This window comes from Dermacentor albipictus, chromosome 6 (assembly GCF_038994185.2).
Source record: "Dermacentor albipictus isolate Rhodes 1998 colony chromosome 6, USDA_Dalb.pri_finalv2, whole genome shotgun sequence".
Classification (NCBI taxonomy): Eukaryota; Metazoa; Arthropoda; class Arachnida; order Ixodida; family Ixodidae; genus Dermacentor; species Dermacentor albipictus.
Window position 1 is genome coordinate 142,093,715 of NC_091826.1, and position 25,354 is coordinate 142,119,068.

A 25,354-nucleotide genomic window follows, 5' to 3' on the forward strand; every position below is an offset into this window, starting at 1 on the left:
AAACGTCTAGGTTGACCTGTCTCTTCTTAACCAATTTTGCTCTTTCTCTCGTCAAATTGAGGTGAATCCTAGCCCTCACTAGCCTATTATCACTGCACTTTACCCTACCTATGACTTCTAAATCCTGCACTATGCTGGGATCAGCTGAAAGTGTGAAGTCATTTTAATTTCTCGTTTCACGATTAGGGCTTTTCGAGGTCCACTTTCTGTTGCTACGCTTCCTGAAAAAGGTGTCCATTATTTGAAGCTTATTCCTTTCTGCGAATTCTACCAGCATCTCTCCTTTAGCGTTTCTAGAATCGACGCTATTCTTGTCAATTCCTTGTTCACCAGCATGCTTTTCCCCTACTTTTGCATTGAAGTCGCCCATTGCTACAGTATACTGAGTTTGCACTTTTCTTATCGCTAATTCAACCTCTTTATAAAACTGATATACTTCCTCTTCATCGTGACCAGATGTTGGGGCATAAGGTTGTATATCAAGAGGTGATTTATTCATTTTCACATATTACATACAACGTTCCGTTTCATAATCGCAAAGCGGGTTCAGTTGATTTCCTTTTACGAAATGCGAAATGCGAACTGGGAATTGATTATCAAATAGTTTTTATCAAAATAACTAACTGCTCTCTTCATTACAGTTTTTCGAGAGGCTTTGAAAATAGTAGAAGAACAGAATTGGGGTGGTAATTATATTAAATATTACTGTCAGCCCCCTTAAAGATAACTGTGGGCACGGGAGAGAAGCGACGATGTTGTTGCCCGAAGTCCCCTTCCGCTTTCATATGCAGTTCATCGCCTTATTCTTCAGAGGGCTATCCGCGCCTGCGCTTGCGGTTGGACCAACTGCTCCTGCATAGACGCCGTTGCCATTATCATCACCGCTCTTGATACCTTCGGCGACAGCGAGTGATTATGTCCAGTACGAGCTGTGGCCTGGTGCCACCTTCCCATCATGGTCAAGCACGGCATCAGCCGTGCCAACGAGAGCATCTTGCCGCCGGGATTTAAAGGACTTGCATCGGCTTTCCGCCTTCACTGGGCACGGGAGAGCAGCGACGATGTTTTTGCTCAAAATCACCTTCAGCTGTCATATGCAGGTTGGTGCAGCCCCGCCGCTTTATTGTAAACGTTCAAGCAACCGGTGTCGCTTGCTCTTTCCGTGCTCAAGTGTTGTTTGCGATACCTTGAACGACTGTATATTTGTTGTTAAACTTCTTATGCTAAGCGGTGACGTAGAAGAAAACCCATGTCCTCCCCAGCCTGACCCTAGCAAATCGCACAAGGAACTGCTTGATGTCATTAGTGCCTTGTCAACAAAATTTGACAAGCGTCATACGGAAGTAATGCAATCTTTGGCCGAGTTAATGGAAAACCAGGGGGCACTTGCGGAAAAAGTCTCAGATCTTACAGAAAGATTGGTAACTTTGGAATCTGTTGTTGAATCTATTGAAAATGCATCGGCGCCAACTGAAATTAACCGCCTTGTTCATGAAACTATTAGAACTAAAGGTGCCGTACTCAACTCAAGGCTCGACAAAATGGAAGATCGGTCTCGAAGGGACAATTTGCTATTTTATGGCATATCTGACAATGCTAACGAGACGTGGGCACACTCCGAAGACTGTGTTAAAGATCTGTTGTGGCGTCATCTAAGCTTGAACGTTACCGATAATATTATCGACAGAGCGCACAGGCTGGGTTCCATTGTGCAACTAAAGACACGCCCAGTTATCGTCAAGTTTGCGTCTTTTAAAACCAAGGAGTTAGCTCTTTCTCAGAAAGCTAAGCTGAAAACAGCTGGCATCTCCGTAAACGAAGACTTCTGCAGATCAACACGCTTGTCACGAAAAAAACTAATTGAATTCGGAAAATCTAGCGGTCAACCTTTTCCACTGCGCTTTAAAAACTTATCATCAACAAAAGGCCCTACATCTACTGCGCATCCGCTGATAACGTTTGTGAAGTTGACTCCCCTCGTGAGTCACATGGTAATCGCAACCCACCTTTAAGCAATACTGGCAATTCGTTCGCATGGCTATCTTCCCGCCACGCAAATGATGTGTCTCTTCTCTTTAGCAATGCACGAAGTGTGCTCAACAAGCGAGCGGCACTCTCGGCTCATATTGATTCATCTTCCGCTGATATTGTTATTCTATCCGAAACCTGGCTTTCTGCAAAAGTTCAAAGCAGTGAAATCTTTGACTGTGAAAAGAAATACGTTATTTATCCATATGACCGCGATGTTCGTATTGGTGGGGGTGTCTTGATCGCTGGTAATGAAGAGTTTCCTTCATCAAGTGTCCCACTCATGTCAGCTTTAGAAGTGGTATGCGTGCGCATTACCATTGACAATAGGCATTGCATTTTTCGCGTATGTTACTGACCCCAACTGCACCCCGTTCTTTCTGTGATGACCTCTTAAATGTGATGCGATGACGTCTTAAATAATATAGTTACGCGATACCCCACATGGCCTTTTTTTTCTGTTGGCAGATTTCAACCTTCCAAACATCTCATGGCACAGTGGTACAGCCACTATCACAAAATATTCTTCAGAATGCGCACAGTTTCTTGGTGTTTGTTCCGATTTCAACTGCTCACAACTTCTTGATGAGCGTACACGTACTACTGCAGTTTCCGCTAATATTCTTGATCTCATTTTTGCTACTACACCTGATCTGGTTTCTAAACTGACTTACATCCCTGGTTTAAGTGACCATTTGACTATTCATGTCACTTTGTGTGTTCATGTTTCTACTAAAAAGAGCTTTAAGGTTGCTCGCGATTACAAGCACGCCGATACGGCTTCTATCACGCCAGAAATGAAATCATTCACAGCTGCTTACATCCCCGGTTTTGACGAACGCTCAGTTGAGGATAACTGGCGAATTTTTAAAAATAAACTACTATCTTTAATTGAATGTTATATATATCAACGAAAGATGCCCTGAAACACTATATCGCCATGGTTCAACAACTCTCTTAAACGCCTGCGCAACAAAAAGAAAGGGTTATTCCGCCGGGCCAAGCAATCAAATCTCCCCGCTCATTGTCAACGCACCTTCAAGTGGAAACTGAGTACATCCAAATGGCTAGTAACGCTAAGACTACCTTGTTGAGTATTACACTGCCCTCGTTTCTTCAAACGAGTCCGCGCAAGCTTTGGAGTGTTGTTAATGGTACTAAAACAAACATTATACATTTAACTTACCCTGATGGCACCAGTGTTCCACCTAATAAATGTTGCAGTGTTTTGAATGAGACGTTTGTCTCTTTCCTCAATTCCAATATCACCGCCAGTTTACCAAGTAAACCAAGGTCAAACTTCCCTGTGATGGATCCCATAATAATTGACTGGGTTGGTAATAGCCGGCTAATCAATAATCTGCAGATTTCGTCTGCCAGTGGGCCTGATAGTATTAATTCAAAAAATATTGAAATGCAGTGAGGTGTTTTCATCTGTTATTCTTTCTAAAATTTTTGCTCAGTTGTTGCAATATTCTTCGCTCCCGCGTGACTGGAAGAAAGGAAAGGTGGTTCCAGTCCCAAAGTCATGCAATGCGCATGCTCCCGAGACCTACCGCCCCATTCCATAGAGAAGCATCCCATGCAAACTTTTTGAACACATCATTTACTCCCACCTTTTTCAATTTTTGGAAACCAATTTATGCCTTCATTCTTGTCAACATGGCTTGAAAAAAATGTACTCGTGCGAAACCCAACTAGCTTGCTTTACTAATGATCTTTTTGCTGCATCTGACAATAACTTTGACGTTGACTGTATTTTCTTGGACTATGCTAAGGCCTTTGATACCGTAACGCACGATCTACTAAACCCTAAACTCGATCAGCTTAGCATTGATCCTTTAGTACTAGCCTGGATTAAGGACTACCTCTCCAATCGAACTCAGTACGTAACTGCCAATAACGCTTCCTCTGCTTTTTCATCGGTGACATCACGGGTCCCGCAGGGATCCGTCCTCGGGCCTCTGCTCTTTCTAACTTATGTTAACGATCTCCCTGACTGCGTGAAATCGTCTTCAATTAACCTATTTGCTGATGACTGTGAAATATATCATAAGATTAGTGACCCCGCCGATTCCACTTAACCACAAAACGACCTTAACAATTTATCTATATGGTGCAATGCGGGGAACATGAAACTAAACGTAAATAAATGTAAATATAGGCGCATATCACGCCGCTCTAACAATACTGGCACACGCATGCATTTTCTGAATAGCGCTCCCCTCTGTCAAGACAATTTTTACAAGTATCTCGGCCTTTACATCACTTACAATGTATCATGGCACAAGCATGTTGAATTTATAACTTCTGACGCTAATCGCACGCTAGGCTATCTACGCAGAAACTATTACGCCGTTCCTGCATCTTTGAAACTGACGCTCTACAAAACACTTGTTGGATCAAAATTAGAATATGACTCGGCCATCTTGGATCCCCCTCAAGTATCACTAACCCACTCCCTCGAAGCCGTTCAGAACCGCGCGTCCCACTTTATTCTATCTAATTACTCTCGTCATGCTAGCGTAACACTCATGAAGCAAACCCTTAACATACCGAGGCTTTCAATACATCGTGCATACAGTTGCCTCTACCTTTTGCAGAAGATTTACCACAACCCGATATTAAACGAAAAACTTCTTACTCCTCCTTCCTAATTTTACTCCCGCAGTGATCACCTTCATAAAGTTTTCGTGCCATCTTGTCGCACGAACACGTACTATTACTCTTTTTTACCTCGCACCTGCAATGACTGGAACCACCTCCCCGCATCGGTCACTACTATTATAGACTCATCGAGCTTCAGGACTGCTGTTTTGCACGCCATCTAACAAATATTTTATTCATTGCTCTGCATTCTTTTTCTGTGTATATGTACCACTCCTTTCTGTAGCGCCTACGGGCCTTAAAAGTATTTACAATAAATAAATAAATAAATGTATGAATGAATGAATGAATGAATGAATGAATGAATGAATGAATGAATAAATAAATATATAGATAAATAAAAAAATAAACACGAACTTGAGCAGTCTTCGTTCCCTTTGGGAATCCAGCCGATGCAGTAAGATGATTGATTATATGAACTTAACATGGAGTTAACAAACAGCAACAAGCTTAATTGGCTTTACAGGTAAATCAGTATAATTTGCATGGTTCGTGGAGATGAGGTACATAAAACGTCTGTTTATTAACGCTGCAGATTCGCTCAATAAAATTGAAATTCAATTAAGCAATTTCGAGGGCAACAAGAAAGTACAAAGCTTGTAAGAAATGTAATAAATCTGTGGACAAGATCAGCCCCTTACACCGCATCACCGTCAATGGTTTCCGAGAACGTGTCTTTTACGTTTTGTTAGAAAGTCGTCATTCAATTATTTCCAAAATATTATCTGCAATTTCTCTCATTTTTATCTAGAAAACACTTTATTAATGCGCACATTGACCATAAATATTCATTGTTCAATTTGTTAAGCTATGACCGAAATAGCTTTAGGTCAGCAAGATCCCGGGTCGTCATAAAACGTTTTAAGAGCCTACTAGTGCGCTTTATCATCTTCACATGGTTAGGAGTTATCCATGGCTTGCGTTGTTTATCGTTAGAAACTTTACAACTCCACGGAAAACATTAGCCATACATATTTCTATCGTATTAGTGAATATTTTGTATGATTTATCAGACTTGAAACAAGCAAGAACAGGCAATCAATGAGTAGTTACTACGCAGTCACGAAAAGAAATGAGAGCTTGCTCAGTGATGTGCCATTAAGAACACACATCACAGTTACACACTTTAACCGCCGACTGAAACGACAAAGATGTAAATGTACCGATTACTAATGTCGAAATCAACTGTACCAGCACAGTTAGCAACAGAAGCCACATCAAGAATAGATTAATTAAGAATACTCGAAAGAAGCGGTAATACTCGCGGACATATTGATATAATTCTTGAAGCCATTTTCTTAAATAAAGAAATGAGTTCAAAACTAGCTCCTCACACCATCAACACATTATTATGGAATCCCTCTGTAACAATATTTATTTAATTTTGTAAGCAACAAAAGTCAAGAATGCTTTCGAAAAATGTTGAAAAGAGCGCGAGATTGCCACGCTCCGTGTAAAGTGCAAAGGCGATGCCGCGCGCCATAGGCAGCATGTGCAAGTGCAGGCGCGTGAGGGGAGGCGACCATCGCGGCTCACTCTCACGCTCACAATGGAGGAAAGCGGGGAGGCGGCCAGCGTCCTACTCCAGCAGCAACTGCGTATTTTGGCGACCGCGCGCGGTCTCCTCGCACCCCAATTTGTGAGCGATCTGTAGAAGGACGTGCTGTGTTCTCTCCGCCCAGTTTGCATTGGAGCGATAGATAGAACGAACGCCACTTCGCTCGTTGCTGCTGCCGCGCCTACGCACCCCAGCGTTTTGACAACGAGTTTCCGCAGTCATCGAGTGCAATGTCTTCATGTTCGCCTGTGCGCGCTGACACTATGTTTGTTAATTTAGTTAGTAAGCCAATGCCATCATGTTTATACGGCGAATAAAACAACAGTCCTTACTTCATATTGCTGTCTACCAATTTGCTATCGCAATCGATGTTTCCGTTTCGGGTGAAACTGGGATTTTTTATTTCATATCCTCCATTAGGTGACATTAGTGTCGCGCTATAATAAACCAGAAAAAAAGCGAGACCAGGCATTAAGGGCACTACACTCACAAATGACTCATAACAGTCCCCTATAACCCCAGGAAATAAAAGGATATAATTTACTTTCTCCAGGGCACTATCATCAGGGCAACAGATAAGACAGAAAAGGCCATATCTCCCATCAGTAACGCAGTCTGTGCCACTTCTCTTCATGTAAACGCCTAAAAAATTTTGAACAGAGCAATTTCCTTTCTTCTGCCTAGAATATCCGTCTAGTGAAACCGGGGGTCACACTTGAAAGCCAGCCATTGTGCAGGCATATGCACATAGCTATTATTAGTCCAAGAACAACAGGCTCGCTAAAGCGTTGGCGTGAAAGGTGTTCTTTCAAAAGCGGCACAGTGTATTTGTGGCGCAGCCTGCTAATGCATCGAGTTGCTTTGCTTGAGGAATCCTTGTCACGTAGGTTCGATTCCGCTTATTATCGGAGAAATTTAAGGGATCTTTTTCGTCAGTGTAAAGTGGCCCTATCCTAGTGCCACATACCTAATTAATCATGTTGGGGCCAAATACGTTCATTGAAGACCAGCAATGACCGAGTGGCCCATATTCAGTGTTCGAAATCAGTGTCAAAGAGTTTCTTCGAACAGCAGAGCCTACCGAGTCCCGCATCTACAGTGGCTCGTGTCGGCGTGAAAGGAGTTCGTTGAAGACCGGCCCGTATGTACACATTGGCAGATGCTCAGTGATCAAGTCGGTCCGATGGCTGGTTTCGTGCCCTGTTACCTCAGCACAACAACTCAATGCGCTAACAATTCGACCACGGACTACACAGAACCAAGGAGAGGCGGGAAAACAACTGGATAAAGACGTACATACAAACACACCGATGTAGATAGATAGCCCGAAGACATTGCGTGAAGTATACAAATAATGCTAACGCGTTAATACCTCATGGCGCAATGTCACAGTCTTGCTATTACAAACGCAGTACCAATAGCTCCAAATAAATTTTCATGACCTCAGGTTCTCCGACAGCATCGAAAACACATAAAGTGAGCGTTTTTGCATTTACCACCATGCGTGCCCATGAAAGAAAACCACGAGCTTGTATCTGGCAGCGCACCACTGTACAGGATCCACGCAGCGCCACGTCTGTGGGACATGGACATCATTTAGCCTTGTTTACAGCTCAGAAGCAAGGGCGGCCCTGGCCTGATGTTGCAGCGTTTCTCTACTTGAGCGCTTAGGGCGAAAGTTCGCCCGTGGACCCCTTCGTGCACGCTGACCTCTAACCTGATAACCAAAGATGAGGTCGCACTAACATTACAAGCCCTCCGCAAACGAACAGACATGTCGGAAATGGGCCTTGTTATTCGATTAGGGCTGCTCAACACGTCTTCTGGAAACTAGATGGGATTTCGGGCCACTTGGCCAACGCTGTTGTTGGTGCTTCAAGCGTGAACGAGAAAGGTGGAGGACGGGAAAACAGCACAAGTGTTTTTAAAGTTTTGTACAACAACTTCCTGAAGGCCAGTGCTACCTTCGGTATCGAAAAACATACGTGCCCCTTGTGATTGCCTGATATTCTAACGTCTGTTAGAACGAGATGCAGTTGTTGATATTTCTTTTACATGTAGAAGTGAGAATTACAAAAAGAAACAGATTAGCAAATGGAACAGGACACTTCGTTGCAAGTTCACTCACTTCTCTTAGTTTTTCTCAGTAATTTTAAATCGGGAACCGCGTAGGATGTAGCTGACGGTGTCCGTCGCACGGGCGTAAGCTTATGATCACCGCTCATTTGCGAATATCGCAGATCGGCTCGAGCCTGGGTGTAAGTTGTTTAAGTGTCCACCTATTCGACTGTTTATTTGGGTGCTGCTGATTGGCTGAAGCTGTACGAACGAGAAGAAAGCACGCTGCCGACACCTGCCTCGTTCACGTTCCAGCCCCAGCCAAGCCAGACAGCCCGATGGACAGCCTAAGATGGACAGTCCACTGGGTATGCTCTCTATACTCTTCCTCCTCTCCCTCCGTCGGTTAGCTGCTTCTGTTGTCATGAGAAGTATGAAGATGGCAAAAGACGCCCTAGCTTCATGTGGCGTCGAGATCCTGAAAATGCAGGAAACAAAGCCTTTGGTAAAGGCGGCCACTGAGACGTCAAAGGCCTTTTGCGGCTGCGTGCTGTTCCAGTACAGCGAATTCAAGCTGCGCCGGGTTTTTTCAGATTTCCCAAAACGCACAAGCTTTTCACATGACAAAACCAGTCATTTAGATATTTCTGCTTTAGCTGCGGGGACATAAGAGTAGTGTCGCTCCATCTATTTCATTATAGCAGTTATCGTCGCAGGAACTGCCATTGATGGGCTTGTAATGATAATCCTGAGTGCGTTCTAGCGTGGCTGCACCTTTTCTTTTTTTCTCAGAATTTACTTTGACGAAGCAAACTTCCAATGCTAGAATACGAAAAAAAGGCATAGATCGTCAATTTTATTCACGGAAGGAAATCAAGCAGTAGCGAAGAAATCACGCCCCACGTAGTTAGCTCAATTGTAATTTTCCTCCAATGTGTTGTCTTGATGTGTATGTAGGCTATCGCTCTTCTCCGAACTTCGTAAAGGTGAGAGTAACAAGCAACCTTGGAAATGAGATAGCCTGAGCAACGCTACGAGGAGTTGTTGGCGGTCAAAGTACTCTTTCCTTGAAAACTTCCAGCAGATAAGTATATTTAGTGAATGATGCTGATGACGATGATGGAAGCGTTAATAAAGAGAGTAAGACCATCAGGTCTCCATGACCTGATGGTCTTGGAGGTCCTATAGGTGGAGCCCCAAGTCCTGGGCTCCACTGACCTCGGCTGCCGGCAGAACTTACTTCAGAAGCGCCATTTGCTCCTCTGTGTCAGAGCTGGCGTGCTTTACCTCTCATGACTCCATAGGGAGGGGAGGGGGGGGGTAATGGTTTACCTTGGTAATAATCTAGACTTATGGGTTTCCTCTCGCCTCCCCCCCCCCCGAAATATGGTAGAGTATGGGCTTACCACCTGACCACAGACAAGAGTTTCGGTATACCGTCGGATGTAGAGCCTGTGGCTTTGGCAAATGCGGATAAACATACACATGTATCTCTCTAAGATCGACAACGTCTTCCCCCAAGAGTGACTTGCGAGGAGTACCATAATTTTTAGGCTCGAAACGCTGGATTTCCTGAATTTCTGTAGCGCGAAATGGGATCGCGGGCGACGGGAAGAGACCGTCCGCCGCAGCTCGCTCAAAAAGTTCGCGAGCTAGCACTCGGCCCTCTCCTCGCCCGGCGTGGCCCGGGCACCAAACCGAGCGGTGCTGGCAGGTTGGCGTGGGTTTGAGTAGTCGCAACGCGAGTGAGGGCACGCGACCCACTGTAAAGAGGCGGCGCGTGTCTTGCGAGTCTTAAATTATGACGGACGACGTTCCCTCGCGCTCCTGTTCTCCGATCGCCAGAGAACAGGATTATCGGTCGGCCGTGGCCCCCGCTGACGGAGCATCGATAAGCTTGCTCACAGACCGAGTTTTTACTTCACTGCCGTCAAGACGTGGTATCCGTTACCTTCGCGGTATGTGGCCGCATCGACGTCTGATTCCATCTGCTTGCGGTCTACCCTTGCAATTCTTCTTTCTCTGTGCAAGTATCGACGCATGTTTCTCGGCAGCCACCGAAATGTGTTTCCTCGTATCTCTTGGCAAGTCCACCAGCACCTCATCTAGGTGCTGCGGACGTGGCGGTATGCCCGCCCAGTTTAAAACGGTTCTACCCGCAGATGTGCCACTCGATTGGTCCCTCTGCGTGGTCAATACCGCTGCCTTTAGCTCTGTGTTACGGCTTACGTAAGCCGAGGGCTGGCATTCTCTCTGTCGGCGTGTAACGCGGCAGCCCTAGGGCTGCTTCGTACGCGTTTCTGATGATGGCATCCACTTGTCTCTTTTCAGTCTTGATGAACGTGGGATAGGATAAGCTTTACGTTACGCTGCCGTTGACCAATGCTTGGGCGATTCTGACGGTGTCTCCTTCCTTCATGTCTTTATTATGATGTGTACTTCTAATTTTTGACTGGACGTTGTATGTAGTGTGGCGATCGTATGTGTGGTTCTGTCATTGCTCTGGATCCAGTAGCCCAAGATTCGGGCTTTTGAAACTTCGGCAATTGCGTGACCGTCATCACTTAGGTTTATCTCTCATTACTTCTGTAGCGTCGGCTGTGCACGCGGATGGCCTCCCATTTTTCCTGCCCGCAGGAGACTCCGCTACTCCTGGCAAACTCTGAGTCAACCATCGCGGGCCTCTGCAGCGTTTCATCCTTTTGCGCTAGCGATCCTTTTGTCGCCCAAAGCATAATGTCATCTGCGTAAGTCATGTAGCCCAGATGCGGGATCTCGTCTAGAGCATGAGATAGCCTAGACATCGCGATGTTGAAAAGCAGAGGTGATATGAACTATCCCTACTGCGGGCCTTTGTTGGGCCCCATCTGTGTATTACCATTCTTTAGTAAGGTAATCGAACAGCTAATAGAAAAACGTTTAACTAATTACCTTACAAAATTTAACATTCTCTCACCATTCCAATACGGCTTTCACTCGGGTTACTCGTCCGAACTGGCTCTCGTTGCTCTAACCGATCAACTAAAACTCGCTATCGATGAAGGGAATTATGCAGCTTCAGTGTTTGTAGATTTAAGCAAAGCGTTTGAGAAAATAAATCAGCGCATCTTATTTCGTAAGCTTGAATCATTGGGAATCACCTGCCCAGCGCTCTTGTTAATACAAAATTACTTCACAGACAGAATGCAAGTAGTAACCATTTCAGCCGTTCATTCTAAAACCATGTTCACTAATATTGGTGTGCCCCAGGGTTCCATATTGGGCCCGCTTTTATTTTTATTATACGTGAATGATCTGCCTAACTGCCTGTCCTTTTCGAAATGTATACTTTTTGCAGATGATACTAGTATTATTAATTCCAATAAATGTATTACAACCTTAGTATCTAACCTTAATGGCGACTTACACAGCCGGCTGGAGTGGTGCCAAACTAACCAGCTACAGATAAACCCGTCTAAAACAAAATTTGTTGTATTCACTTTCCACCAACGAACACTTCACTCCATTCCTCCTATCTTATTGGGCGGAAGTCCTATCCCTGCAAGTATTTCATGCCATTATCTTGGCATAGAAGTAGATAAACATCTTAAATTTACTGAACGCATAACCAAACTAAAACAGAAGATTAACTACGGGATTAGGGTACTTCTAAAAGCACGAAACATATTTGACCATCAAATATTACTATCATTATACTTTTCATTCATTCAATCATTCCCACAGTAATTACTGCGTTACTTGCTGGGGAAACACTTACGTAACCCATTTAAACTCATTTCAAATTCTACAGAATCAGGCTATTAGGATAATTACATTTAGCCCATATAACAAGAACGCCTCATATCTTTTACGAACTAATCACATTCTTACAGTCACACAACTCGTTAAATATATTCTAGGTACCTTTTTGTTTCGTGAAAACAATTACACACGATGCGATAGCTTATTGCCACAGTCTTGTCTATTAAATACTAATATTGACAGGTTTGCATTAAATAGGAACTTCATTTTACCTAACATACATACTAATTATGGCAAACAGAGAGTCCATTTTTCATCTATCGCATTCTGGAACACACTACAAATTTACGTAAAAACACTTAAAATTCACGAATTCAAGAAACAACTAAAAGATTCCATTCTGTCGAATACTGATGCCTAGTCCATACTCACAACCATTCTTTCAGGGTGCCTTCATTTCATTTTCATTGCCATACCATTAGGTTTCTTTTTCTGACTCACATATAAATTCGAGTTAACAAATTCTACTGTGTTCGTCACGTCATCTACGCAGTTACTTCATCAGTTATCAACGAGATTGTGGTACAGTACTTTTTTTCATTACATTTATGCATATGTAATTCTTCAATCATGGTATTTATACTAAAACCTGTCATTTTTTAACAATTTGTTCAAAACTGCTATACTTTTGTTTTATTACGTTTACTTTGTAAAGGAGGTGCCATTGTAGTCTTTGACTCCGGGACCTCCTCCTGAAAATTGACAACTTGTAATCATTCTAATAATCTCAATAAAAACCGATTCTGATTCTGATTCTGATGCAGGAAAGGGTCCGACCTCATCTGCTCAATACCAATAGTCGTCGTCTTACCAGAAAGGAAGGACTTAAGGTAGTTGAAGACCCGTTCGCCACAGCTCATGTCGCGCAGTTCAGAGAGGATGACCTCGTGTGAAATGTTGGCGAAGGTCCGATCGAGGCCTTGGGCCCATTATGAGCTTTTCGCTTCCCACGCGGACTGGACTCAGCACATCCTCCCTTATCAAGAGGAAGGCGTCATGGGGTCGAGGGCCCGAGTCGGAATCCAATCCCCGTGGCGGAAAATAATTTTTTCTTGTCAATGTGGCTTTGGAGTCGGATGTGCACCACTCTGTCGAAAACCCTGCAATACAAGATGTGAACGAGGTGGGTCACATACTTCCGATAGCTGGAAATTTTGCCGGTTTGGGGACGGTTATGCTCTTGGCCTTCTATCGTCGTAATCCGATCCAGAGTCTCGTCGCTGAGGTTCCTAGCCATTGCATTCATTAGTGGTCCGATCGCGGGGCCAAGTTTTGGTTGGCCGCCTTTGCCGCCGCGTATACGTCTTGCACCGTTATTGGAGCGTCGAGTTCGATGCCCTCGGGACCCCTGCATTTTAAGGTGCAAGGCGCTGCCGATGTAGCGGTATTTGAGCACCTGTAGCAATTCTCCATACATCTCTGGAAAGGAATCTGCAATGTATTGAAGACTTCTGTTCATGCCTAATTTTGTGTTCTCAGTTTCCAGCATGCTGCTGAGTAGCGTCCAAGTATGGACGGTGCCCAGGGCACGTTGAAGGGCCCAAAAGCGTTATCCAACCATCTACGACAAGTTTTGCCGCGTACTTCTTGCCTGTTCCGACACAGAGGCTATTCGCCTGTAGGCATTCGCCTGCCTCTGCCATCTTTCTAGCGTGCTTCGTCTGGCCTCCGAGAGGTGAAGCAGGTACAGATGGACCACCGGTGCCTCTATCGTGCGTCTAACGTTTCGTGTTTCCCTTGCGCGAGTCGCGAACCCAGTCTGCCCAGCCTTTGAAAACGTCCGGAGGGTGCTCCGGGAGCGAGCGCTTCCAGGAAGTTGTCCAAAGCGTCAGTACCACGTCGCCCTCGACCTCTCGGCGAATCTTAGATGATTGTATTGAAACCTTAATAATGTTGCGATCGTTGTACAGTTTCGTCTAGGTTCACCCAAGTCGTGCCCCTGACATTGCGCGTAAGTGTGAGTGCGGGGTTCATGTCTCTGGTAACGCTGTTGTTGACTCTGGTGGGCGCCGTTGGCAGCGCAATGAGCTGAAATAGCCTAGGTCTCACACGTCGCGCTCTAGTGAGGATGCCTTGAAAGTGTCTTGGATGTGTCCCAAAGTCATGCTGGCAGCGCGCGAGGAGCCAGCTGTGGAAAAAGACAGCGACAAACACGCGAGTATTGAGGCAAATAATTTCGCAGCGAAATCACCGCACTGTCTGGCAGTAGGCCAGTGCCGCCAGCGCCTACGCAGAGGGAGGACAGGTATGGGAACGCTGGCATGATGAACACCATTGGAGCCAGCTGTGGTAGAAGCCGACGACAGACACGTGAGCAGAGGCACGCGTGCGTTGGCGTGGTTGCGCCGATGCTGGCGCTCTATCCAGGAACGGACGCCTATGAGCTGGGCTCCAAAACGGTGGGAAATGATTATTGCAGGGGAGCCCATGCGACGCGTATCCCTACGCACCGACCCCCTGGCGTTCTTTCATTGAATGAGTAATATCATATACATGGAATAAACTTCTCGTGGACAGTGTAAAGCTGCTATAATTTCATTCAGAAGGAGAGAAAACTGCACGCAACATGATATATAGTGCACCCTACCTAAGGTCAGCCAAGCAGTCCAAAGGAAAAAATAGGCGTAAAATTCGTGGTGCAAATTGGGATAACAGGACCTATACGTTATTCGGTCTTCCGACCTCGGACGACCGGGTACCGTAGGTCCTGGAATTTTATTTTGCATTGGGCTTTTAAACTTTAAGGCGAAAGCCTTAAAGCCCAGTTGCGCAGTTGCGCAATCCTGCGCAGTTGCGCAGCCAGTCAATCCAGCCAGCCAATCCAGTCAATCCAGCCAGTCAAGCCAGCCAATCCTGCGCAGTTGCGCAGCCCAGTCTAGCCCAGTTGCGCAATCACTGGTGCAAGAAAATATAATCATCAGGAAAGGCTCATACCCCTATGAGGAAACGAAATATCAATTACTATGAATAATGAAACGAAGGGAAGAAAGATTGGAGGGAACACTGAAAGACCTAAAGCAGGACCTAAAGGAATAAAGAACCAAACATAAAATAAAAAAGGCAAAAAAAGAAAGACGGAAAGACAGAGAAAACGAAAGAAAGAACGAAAGAACCCTACATTGCAGCTCTTTCTCTCTTGCAAGATGTCTTATCCCTCCGACCGTATAGCTTTATGCATTACAACGTGTGCAGCAAGCTTTCGCCTTCAAGTGTTACAGGAGTGTAACATGCAGCCGAACTTCTTTCTTTGAACACCTTGGTTAACGCGAGCTAGCACACACAGTATAATTAAGACACCTTCATCGCAAAGCTGTTACCTCTATGCAACCCGCGAGACTCTGCCAGAGAAAATGACAGAGAATCTTCATTGGTCCTTAGTCCTGAGACTCAAAGCTTGTTTGGTCTACATTATTAAGATGTTCGGAACTAGAAGAATGAGTATGTACGAAAATTGATTCACAATAGCTGTTTACACAGAATAAAACTATAATTTAAGGGCTCTAGAAGTGGTGTATAGCTCTCACAGAGCTCGTCGCCATAATCCTCCACTTGATATAATTAATTTCATTTCTAGATACGGTATGTTATAAGCCACTGATGCCTGATGCACACTTGGCCCAACAGCCGATCACTGAAGGTGCCTGTAGGGCCAGCTTCACCTGTTATATCAGTGAAAATGCTGCGCGGCCATCAACCTTTGCTTCATATGCCAAGAAAGCACGCCCCGGCAGCTTTATTTTGTAAACAGAGTTGATGCCCTTTGCTTTAAAGAAAGGTGCCCTTCTTTGTAGCAACAAATGACAGCTGTCCTGGAATTTGGTTCCGTATAAGCGAGAACATAGGGGATGAGCCGAAAATCCTCAGCTGTGCCTTCAATATTTGTTCCAGATGCGAGTCTTCCCAAGACTATGCAAACTGAACGCATCCGGCAGAACTTCCAAAGCACGTCAACTCCGACCACTTAAAACACGAAACTGAGCGCGAAACTTCCCGGCTAGAACGTGTCGTTGTCCTCTAAAGTGTTCTTTTCTTTTTTGTTGTGTACACAGGCACGCCAGGTTATTCGAACTACTCAGTCTCCCTTTAAACAAGCAGGATGCTTTCCTGGGCTAGTTAGTGTTTGTTCCACCATGTCAGTTTCCCTGGCGTGTTTGTTTGCTTCAGTTTGTTCTCAAACTTTATTTTATTTTATTTGTTTATTTCATACCTGTTTCGCCTTTGCAGGCATTACCCAGCAGGGGGATACGTAAATTAAGCACCTTATTCGACACCAATAAAGAAAGTAATCACTCAAAGCGCGGTGCAATTCATCATTTGACACAATGGATACAATCATGGGCGGAAGATCTTTCCGCTCTATTATACCGCTAACAAAAAATTAATAGCCCAGACGCCACCTTTAAAGAAAAAAATGGCTGTGGCTTAGCTAAGGTTAGGCCCAGGATGCGAAGCATACTAGCCTTCATTTTAGTTGTTGAACCACTGTTTAGCCTGGTAAACTGCTGTTGCTTGCCTATATTTGGTTCGGCTAGACGAATAAACAACTCATGCGTTACTCTGCTTCGCCTTCAAGAGTGGAACGCGACAGCGTTCCCGTCGACCCGCCAAGGGGTGTAAGACAATGGGCTACGGCGCAGCGACTACGCGCCCCGCGTGGGACGCGGTGAGCGTCGAGCACCGCAGCGTTCGGCGCGGCAACGAAATGTGCGCCTGAGCAAGCGACGCACGCCTGAGCCTTAGAAACAGCTCGTTTCTAAGGCAACACCGCATTCACTAGAGGCGCTTTTGTACCGCTTTGAAGCATCGTACTCGTGGCTCAGTGGTAGCGTCTCCGTCTCACACTCCGGAGACCCTGGTTCGATTCCCACGCAGCCCATCTTGCAAGAGTTGAGCCAAAGCCACCTAGAAACAGTCTCTGTAGCACGCCGCAACCTTCGCTTCTCATTCCAACGAGCAGCTCTGTCTCCAGGAGGCATCTCACCTCGTGAGTGTCTAGCAGAGGCAAGCGCAGCTGCTTATATACCGTCGCGACGCCGCGAGCGACGGCGCGAGTTGGAGCCCCGTTTCTCGTCTGTCGTGACGTCACGGTGTCACGTGGTATTGAAGGCGACACCGCCGCGCCCGAGGAGCTGGGTTGAGCTCTCGTAATATGCTTCGCATAAAATTCGTTTACTTTGAGACTGTTGTCGCTTCTTTGGAATATATAGGATGGCTCTTGGATGTACAGTGCTCACGGAATGAAATGGGACACGGAGCATTTAGTAGAACCCTACATATGTGCGAGGTACGCGGGAGCACCATGTCATGTCGCTAATAATTTGGTCACCAAAGGTGACGAGGACCTCGATGTAAGTGTACGCGCCAGAATTACGTCGATGTGACACGAACTCCAGCCGGTTGAAACGAAAGTATGCGCATTACTTAGCCCCAAATTGACGCGTTTCATTCCGTGAGCACTGTACTTCTCCTTATCGATTCCAGTTTTAGAATGGTAGATATTATGGAAAAATTTCAACCTGAGGCTTCGTCTACGATCTTTCAAGTCTTCCCATTTAAGTTAACTTTTGGTTTTTCTCATACTAAGTTGCTGATCCCAATTACCTAGAACGAATCGCACTGCCCTATTTTGTATTTTTTCAAGCGTATCGGCCAGCTCTTTGGTATACGGATCTCAGCAAACGCATGCGTGCTCTAACATGCGCACATGAGTGAAATACAGTTGTTCTTTTAAGTGAAATGGAAGTTCGCTGAAATTTCGTCTAAAAAAACCCAAAACACGTGCAGCCCTAACTTTGATGTGGTGAAAGTACCTAGTCCACTTCAAGTCACTCGTTAAATAGACTCCTAGAGATTTTGCTTAAAGTAGTGCTCTTTACAGTTTTAGTTGCTTCTGAAAAACTGTATCACAGGAGCTTCGCAAATTAATATTCGTAAATTAATATTCGACAAAGCGCGTAATAAAAGTAGGGGTATTCGGTGCACAGGAAATACCAACTGGCGATTACCCGTGCTATTTTGATTGCTTTTAGAGGTTACTTATGAAGGGTTGGCTCCACACGTTGCTGTTGCGTCCAAACAGAGTCTTCTTACTCACTTTTTTGTGCGTATATGTGATTATGGTGTGAGGTGTGACAACAACCAGCTTATATCTGCTGTATTCTGCTTGCAGTCGAAATGACGAGCGTAAATAAAAGCTACTTACTATCAATGTGCATGCAAGTAAGAAGTTTTAAGATGCGCTTGGTCTTAGAACACACTTAGTGAGTGAATCACCGTTTATTAGAGAACTAAGTGTAAGCAGTTCCACACAACACGCGAAATAGTCAAGTGTACTGTGCTTGTGACGGCTACATGGCGTTTCATGGAAACATTCTGACACCAATGTTTGCTTCATATTGTTACGGTGAAGGAAAGGAAGAAGTTGAATTGGACTAGAGGAAGACGAAGTCTGGCAGTTGTCTGAACGCCATTAACCTCAGTTGTAAATATACATTATTTTACACTCGTGGGCCTGCTTTCTTCCTGCAACATTTTGGTGGCAGCTGCAGGGTACAAACACGGAACTTCGCAGCGGACGTCATCTACCTGCCGCCACAATGGCAAATCAACCACCACAAGCGACAACGCCTCAGCATCCCGTGCCAACGGTCATCCTCACTCATCCGCGGGACCCAGGGACATTTTGTGGCACGGACAACGCCGACGTCGAGGACTGGCTTACGATGTACGAGTGAGTGTGCGACAACAACAGGTGGGATCCAACAATGATGCCAGCAAACGTGATATTTTATCTAAAAGGAACTGCGAAGCAATGGTACGACACACACTAAGCTGACCTAACGAGCTGGGATGTCTGCAAAGAAAAAATGCGAGACTTGTTTGGCAGACCTGTCGGTCGTCAGGTGGCAGCAAAAAAAAAAAAAGAACTTGCGTGCCGCGCTCAGACGTCCACAGAATTCTATATCATGCACATACAGGATGTCCTGGCCCTCTGTCGCAAGGCTGATAACAACATGACCGAGGCAGACAAGATTGGCCACATACTGAAAGGTATTGCAGATGATGCCTTCAATCTCCTGATGTGTAAGGATTGTGCCACTGTGGATGCAAGTGTAAAGGAGTGCCGGCGCTTCGAACAAGCGAAGGGCCGCCACGTCGCTCAAACTTTCGACCGATTGCCCAATACCACCACGACATCTTCTTGCGAAGACCCGCCGCGGTTCGGTCAGCCTGCAGGACCGGAAGATATCACGCGCATCGTTCGCCGTAAGCTTGAGGTCATGGCTCCGGCTCCAGTTCGTCCCTACAGTCGGGAAAGCGTGCCCGCTATCTCCCTTATACAAGCGGTCGTTCGGGAGGAAACAGCAAGTTTGGCGATTCCATCTCTCTGCTCCCTCCGCCATACAAACACCTACCAGATTTCTCCGGCTGCTCGCTCCCAGACGCAAAGCTTTCCTCCACCCCGTTGCAATCCACCTGACTGGCGCACAGCGGATGATAAACCCATCTGCTTTAATTGTTCCGGTATTGGACACATCGCCCGTCATTGCCGCAACCACTGGTCGTCGCCTCCTCGGTGGTCGTCTCCGAGTCACAACCGCCAAGTACCGGACAATCGTACTTTCTCGCCCTATACGCTGACTAGGAACAACAACGCCGACAGTGCTCCACCAAGATCCAGCCGCTCACCCGTCTCCGCAAGGTCGTAGGTCCCGTTCGCCTCTCGTTGACCGCTCTTCCTCCCCTTCTGCAACCGGTCGCTTCGCTTCGGGAAACTAGGGGGTGCAGCTCCCGGAAGTGAAGCTGAAACTCCGACCCGGCCCTCAAATCCTCTGTTGACCCTGCCTACATGTGGAAACCTACTGGGCATTGAAGTTGATGGCGTTCCTGTTAGATCTCTCGTTGACACAGGAGCGCAGCTTTCAGTTATGAGCGCTGCTCTCCGCCGAAGGCTCAAAAAGGTTCTGACACCCGCCATACGGGGCACTGTGCGAGTCGCCGATGGGAGCACTTCACCTGTCCTTCGAATGTGCACAGCACGTGTGACCATTGGGCGCCATTATATGTTCTATTATCGCCCTTGAACACTGTCCGCATGACCTAATTCTCGGCCCCGACTTCCTTTCAAAACACTCTGCCCAAATTGACTGCTCCGCATGTGTTGTGCCGTTGGATCTGCCGCTTCCTGCCGACGCAACAACTTGTGCTTCACACCACTTATGTTCTGCCGAGTTTGCAAGGCTGTCTCCACAAGGGGCTACAAATGTCCTCCTGACGCCCTGTCCTCCCGTACCTGATGGCGAGTACGCCGTGTCACCACTTCCTGACGTGGTTTTGTCGCGCAATATTGCCCTGCCAAGCACCTTAACCGGATCCGCGAAAACTGCACTCGCGTGCCCATCCTCAATTTTGAATTTTCGGTGCATGTGCTCCCACACAGTATCGCCATAGCACATGTCACTCCTTTGGAAGAATTTGAGGTTTCTTCTTTGACCTCTCAGTCCTTCCTCAGTACCACCGGCCTTTGTTATCCTCTCCTCTGTACTCGACGTCTGCGGACGATGTTTCTAAGATGATCGCCCCTGACCTTCCTTCCGAGCAAACAGCAGCTCTTCGTCATCTCCTGTCATCTTATCGGGACATCTTTGATTTGGACGACCGTCCACTTGGCCAGACATCTGTTGTCACGCATCGCATCAACACCGGGGACGCCAGCCCCATTCATATGCGGCCATATCCTGTCTCCGCGACAGAAAGGGTCATCATACAGAAAGAGGTAGACAGGATGATGGACAAGGACATCATTGAACCTTCCAGTAGCCCGTGGACATCACCGGTTGTCGTAGTAAAGAAAAAAGACAACTCGTGGCGCTTCGGCGTTAACTACCGTCACTTCAACAGGATAACAAAGAAGGATGTTTATCCCCTGCCTCGCATTGATGACGCTCTTGACTGCCTTCAAGGATCCGAATACTTTTCATTAATTGACCTTCGCTCCGGCTATTGGCAGATTAGCGTCGATGAAATGGACCGTGAGAAAACCGCCTTCGTCACACCGGATGGTCTCTACCAATTTAAAGTCATGCCCTTTGGATTATGCAATGCGCCAGCTACATTCGAGAGCATGATGGACTCTCTCTTGCACGGCTTGAAGTGGTCTACATGCCTCTGTTACCTCGACGTTGTGACTGTGTTTTCGCCGAACTTCGAGAGCCATCTGCGGCATCTCACAACCGTACTTTCCGTGTTTCACAGGGCTGGCCTTCGGCTAAACTCCTCGAAGTGCCATTTCGGTCGCCGTGAAATTAACATGCTCCGCCATCTTGTAAACGCCACCAGAATCCAACCTGATCCACAGAAAGTTCATGCCGTACGAAATTTTCCTGTACCTTGTTCAACAATCGATGTCCGTAGTTTTTTGGGTTTATGCTCCTATTTCCGGCGTTTTGTGAAAAATTTTGCTGACATGGCTCACCCTCTCACTGACATTCTTAAGAAAGACATCTCTTTCTCTTGGGGACCACTGCAGGAAACAGCCTTCTCTACCCTGATTGAGCGGCTTACAACTTCCCCAATTCTGTCACACTTTGACCCTTCTGCGCCCACTGAAGTACAAACTTACGCGAGTGGTCATGGCATCGGCGCTGTCCTCGCTCAGCGTCAACAGGGCCAAGACCGTGTCATCGCTAACGCTAGCCGCCTTCTTTACACGCCCGAGCGAAATTACTCCATTACTGAGAGAGAATGTCTCGTGCTCGTATTGGCGGTCGCGAAATTTCGGCCGTACCTTTTCTTTCGGAGCTTCTGCGTCGTAACCGATCATCACGCCCTCTGCTGGCTCTCCTCTTTGAAGGACCCAACTGGACGACTAGCACGTTGGGCCTTGCGTCTACAAGCATATACATTTTCTATTATGTGTAAATCAGGGCGCCTACATAAAGACGCTGACTGCCTGTCCCGCAATCCCGTGGATCAACAGGACGATACCGATGCAGACACGGACATCAGTGTTCTATCCCTCTCCGGCTTCCTCCATATTTTCGACGAGCAGTGCAAAGATCCTGTTCTTCGAACACTCATGGAACGCCTAAGCTCCTCGCCCAGTCACCCGTCCCTCCGGATGTTCACCTTGCGCGATGGGACTTTATACCGTCGTAGCGTTCGTCCTGACATCCCCAAGCTCCTCCTAGTCGTTCCCAAGCACCTTCTACTAGCCGTGCCCCAGCAATTTCATGACGTTCCTACTGCTGGACATCTGGGAATCACTCGTACATACGACCGCCGGTGGCGACGCTTCTTCTGACCCGGCATTTATCGCTCTGTGCGCCGTTATGTCGCTTCTTGCAACCTGTGTCAGCGCGGAAGACTCCTGCTATGCCTCCCGCTGGTTTGCTGCAACCAATTGATATCCCTACAGAGCCCTTCTTCCGGGTGGGCCTAGACCTCCTTGGCCCGTTTCCAATTTCCATCAAAGGAAACAAATGGATTGATGTAGCAACCGATTATGCCACGAGATACGCCATCGCACGAGCGCTACCAACGAGCTGCGCTAAAGATGTCACCGACTTCTTACTATACGACGTCATCCTGCACCACGGCGCCCCTCGCCAGTTACTGACGGATCGCGGCAGTTACTTTCTATCGAAGGTCGTCGATGATTTGCTCCGCTCCTGTTCTACAGAACACCAGATTGCTACCGCGTACCACCCTCAAACGAACGGCCTCACCGAGCGACTCAACCGCACGCTAACTGAAATGCTGGCCATGTACGTTTCCGACGATCACCGCGACTGGGACGTCGCTTTACCATACACCACTTTCGCATGCAACTCGTCTCGTCATGACACTGCCGGATTTTCACCATTTTATCTGTAGTATGGCCGCGACCCCACCTTGCCCTTTGACACGTTGCTACCTTCCGAGTCACCGAGCACTGGTTACGCTCGCGATGCTATTGACTTAGCCATCCAGGCCCGAAAGGTCGCCAGCCATCGCCTCACAGTCTCGCAAGCTTCTCAAAAGCGACGCTACGACCTTCGGCACCGAGACCACAATTTTTCACCTGGTTCACTTGTCCTTCTTTGGACGCCTTCACGTCACGTCGGCTTGTCGGAAAAACTACTTTCCCGTTATTCTGGTCCGTACCAGATCCTACGCCAACTGTCCGACGTGACCTACGAGATCGCCCCAGTCGGTCAGCCTTCAGTGCCTCCCAACGTAACCAGTGATGTTGTTCACGTCGCCAGGTTCAAGCCCTATGTCCCCCCCCCCCCCATTAAATGAGGCTCTATAACTTGCACCGGGACGGAGCTACCCCGGCGGGAGGGTGATGTTACGGCGAAGGGAAGGAAGAAGTTGAATTGGACTAGAGGAAGACGAAGTCTGGTGGTTGTCTGAACGCCATTAACCTCAGTTGTAAATATACATTATTTTACACTCGTGGGCCTGCTTTCTTCTTGCAACAATATTATGTGCCGATTAGAGTTATGAAAGACAATTGTTTACGTTTTTTGACATTTTCACTCTCCGTGGAGTCACCTATACCTGAGAAATGCGTGAATAGGTATTTAAACGTGTGTGCACCTTTGGCTGACGGAGTTGTCAGCAAACATTAACTGCTCCACTGAAGGCGCTGCAAGGATGAAAACCTTCGGAAGCGTTTCTTCTTTTTTTTTTGCTGACAACCACAATGCCTGCGAAATAGTTAGGTTACATAATTAAATCTAAAGACAAGTTGCGAATTTTAAAGCAAAATTTTTATTGAAATTTTGAACTGTAAGCAGCTTAAGTTGGTAGCTGGCACCTGCTTGCTACACAAATATATATCTGGAAAGAATCGGTGCTGGTATTGAAAAATGCAGCTAAATTGTTTTATATCATCAACGCAAATAAAATAAACATACAAAAGAAGGGACACGTCAGATAAAAATATTTCGAAACACACGACGTTTGACGCGCTTTCTTGAAGGGCGCGCTGGCAGACCGTTTTTGTTGCGTTTTCTTTTACTCCAAAGCGTCCCGCAGGCATAATAAAGTACTTCCTGTGAATAACTGTAGCGATCAGGACAGGGAATTCAGGTGCGATGATAGTTTATGCAGCCCGGTTAACATATGAAGCAAATAATTCGCCAGGTCGAACAGCACAACTTCAGCGGAAACTGAAGAGAGGAATGAAATGTTCTTACCGCTAATCGAAAAGAGCGTGCAGGAATGTCGTCGAATAATAGCTGCAAACGATGTTGCAAGGGTGCACGCTCGCTCTTCGTCGTCACTATCTTCAGGTCAGGGAGTGGTAGTGTTGGGAGTAACCGTCTTGTGATAACGTTACACCCTACTTTTCAAGTGTCGCCGTGCTGCTTCTCTGCACTGCTTTGTTCAACTGCTTCCACAGAGTCAACGAAAGTTGTAACTGCGCAACTGGGGTCTAACATCCGCCGGTTCCAACTAACGTGCGTGGCTTGTTTTTCGCGTGGCTGCAACGTTCGAACAGCTGCGTCAAAGGACGAGGAGGGGGACGTGTATGTTTTCTCTACTTTTTTTTTTCCTTCCGGAACCTTGAACAGCGCTTATTTGCCCCGCACTGGTGACACGTGGGCCGCTACTAAGGTCCCACTTGGCCTACCGTGTGCAAGTATGGAAACGTACACAGCGCGCGAGGCGAGCGTCCCCATTAACACAGCACTGTTCTAAAACGCCGCGAATGGCCTGTTTTACGGTCAGAAGCTTGCTTTCTGCCCTTGCTGAATGCTTCCTAAGAGACATAAAAAGATTAGAAATCGAGAGACCTTACAACAAGGATTCAGTCGTGATTTGGTCGTGATGGTCTTTCCTCAGCAAATGCAGATTGCAAGAGTAGCAGTTGTTTATAAGAAAGGTGACAAGAATGACTTTGCTAATTATCGGCCTTTGTCAATATTACCTGTTTTCTCGAAAGGGCTGGAGAAAGTAATTTTGACCCAAATGAATAACTTCTGTAGTAAGCATGATATAGTGACACCTTCACAATTTTGTTTTCGGAAAAACCGGTCCGCTGAACTCGCTCTCTTAGAACAAAAAGAATACATTGTAATATATTCCTGATGACAGGAATCTAGCATTAGGAATATATGTAGATTTTTCGAAGGCTTTTCTCCCCTGGAACCACAAGTTACTTTTAAAAAAGCTTCAAGTATATGGCTTTCGAGGAACGTCATTGGTGCTTTTGAGCAGCTATCTCGGAAGTCGACAACAGTATGTTGATAT

At 46.4% G+C, this 25,354-nt stretch overlaps 1 protein-coding gene across 1 annotated transcript in view; it reads right to left on the reverse strand.

The window, feature by feature from the left end:
- Positions 1–24,470, reverse strand: part of LOC139047104 (ATP-binding cassette sub-family C member 2-like) — a 628,131-nt gene extending 603,661 nt beyond the window's left edge. Inside the window, exon 1 of the mRNA XM_070521066.1 lies at positions 24,298–24,470. The gene's annotated coding sequence lies outside the window, so the exon portion shown is untranslated. The remainder of the gene's footprint in view (positions 1–24,297) is intronic.
- Between the last annotated feature and the right edge of the window lie 884 nt (positions 24,471–25,354).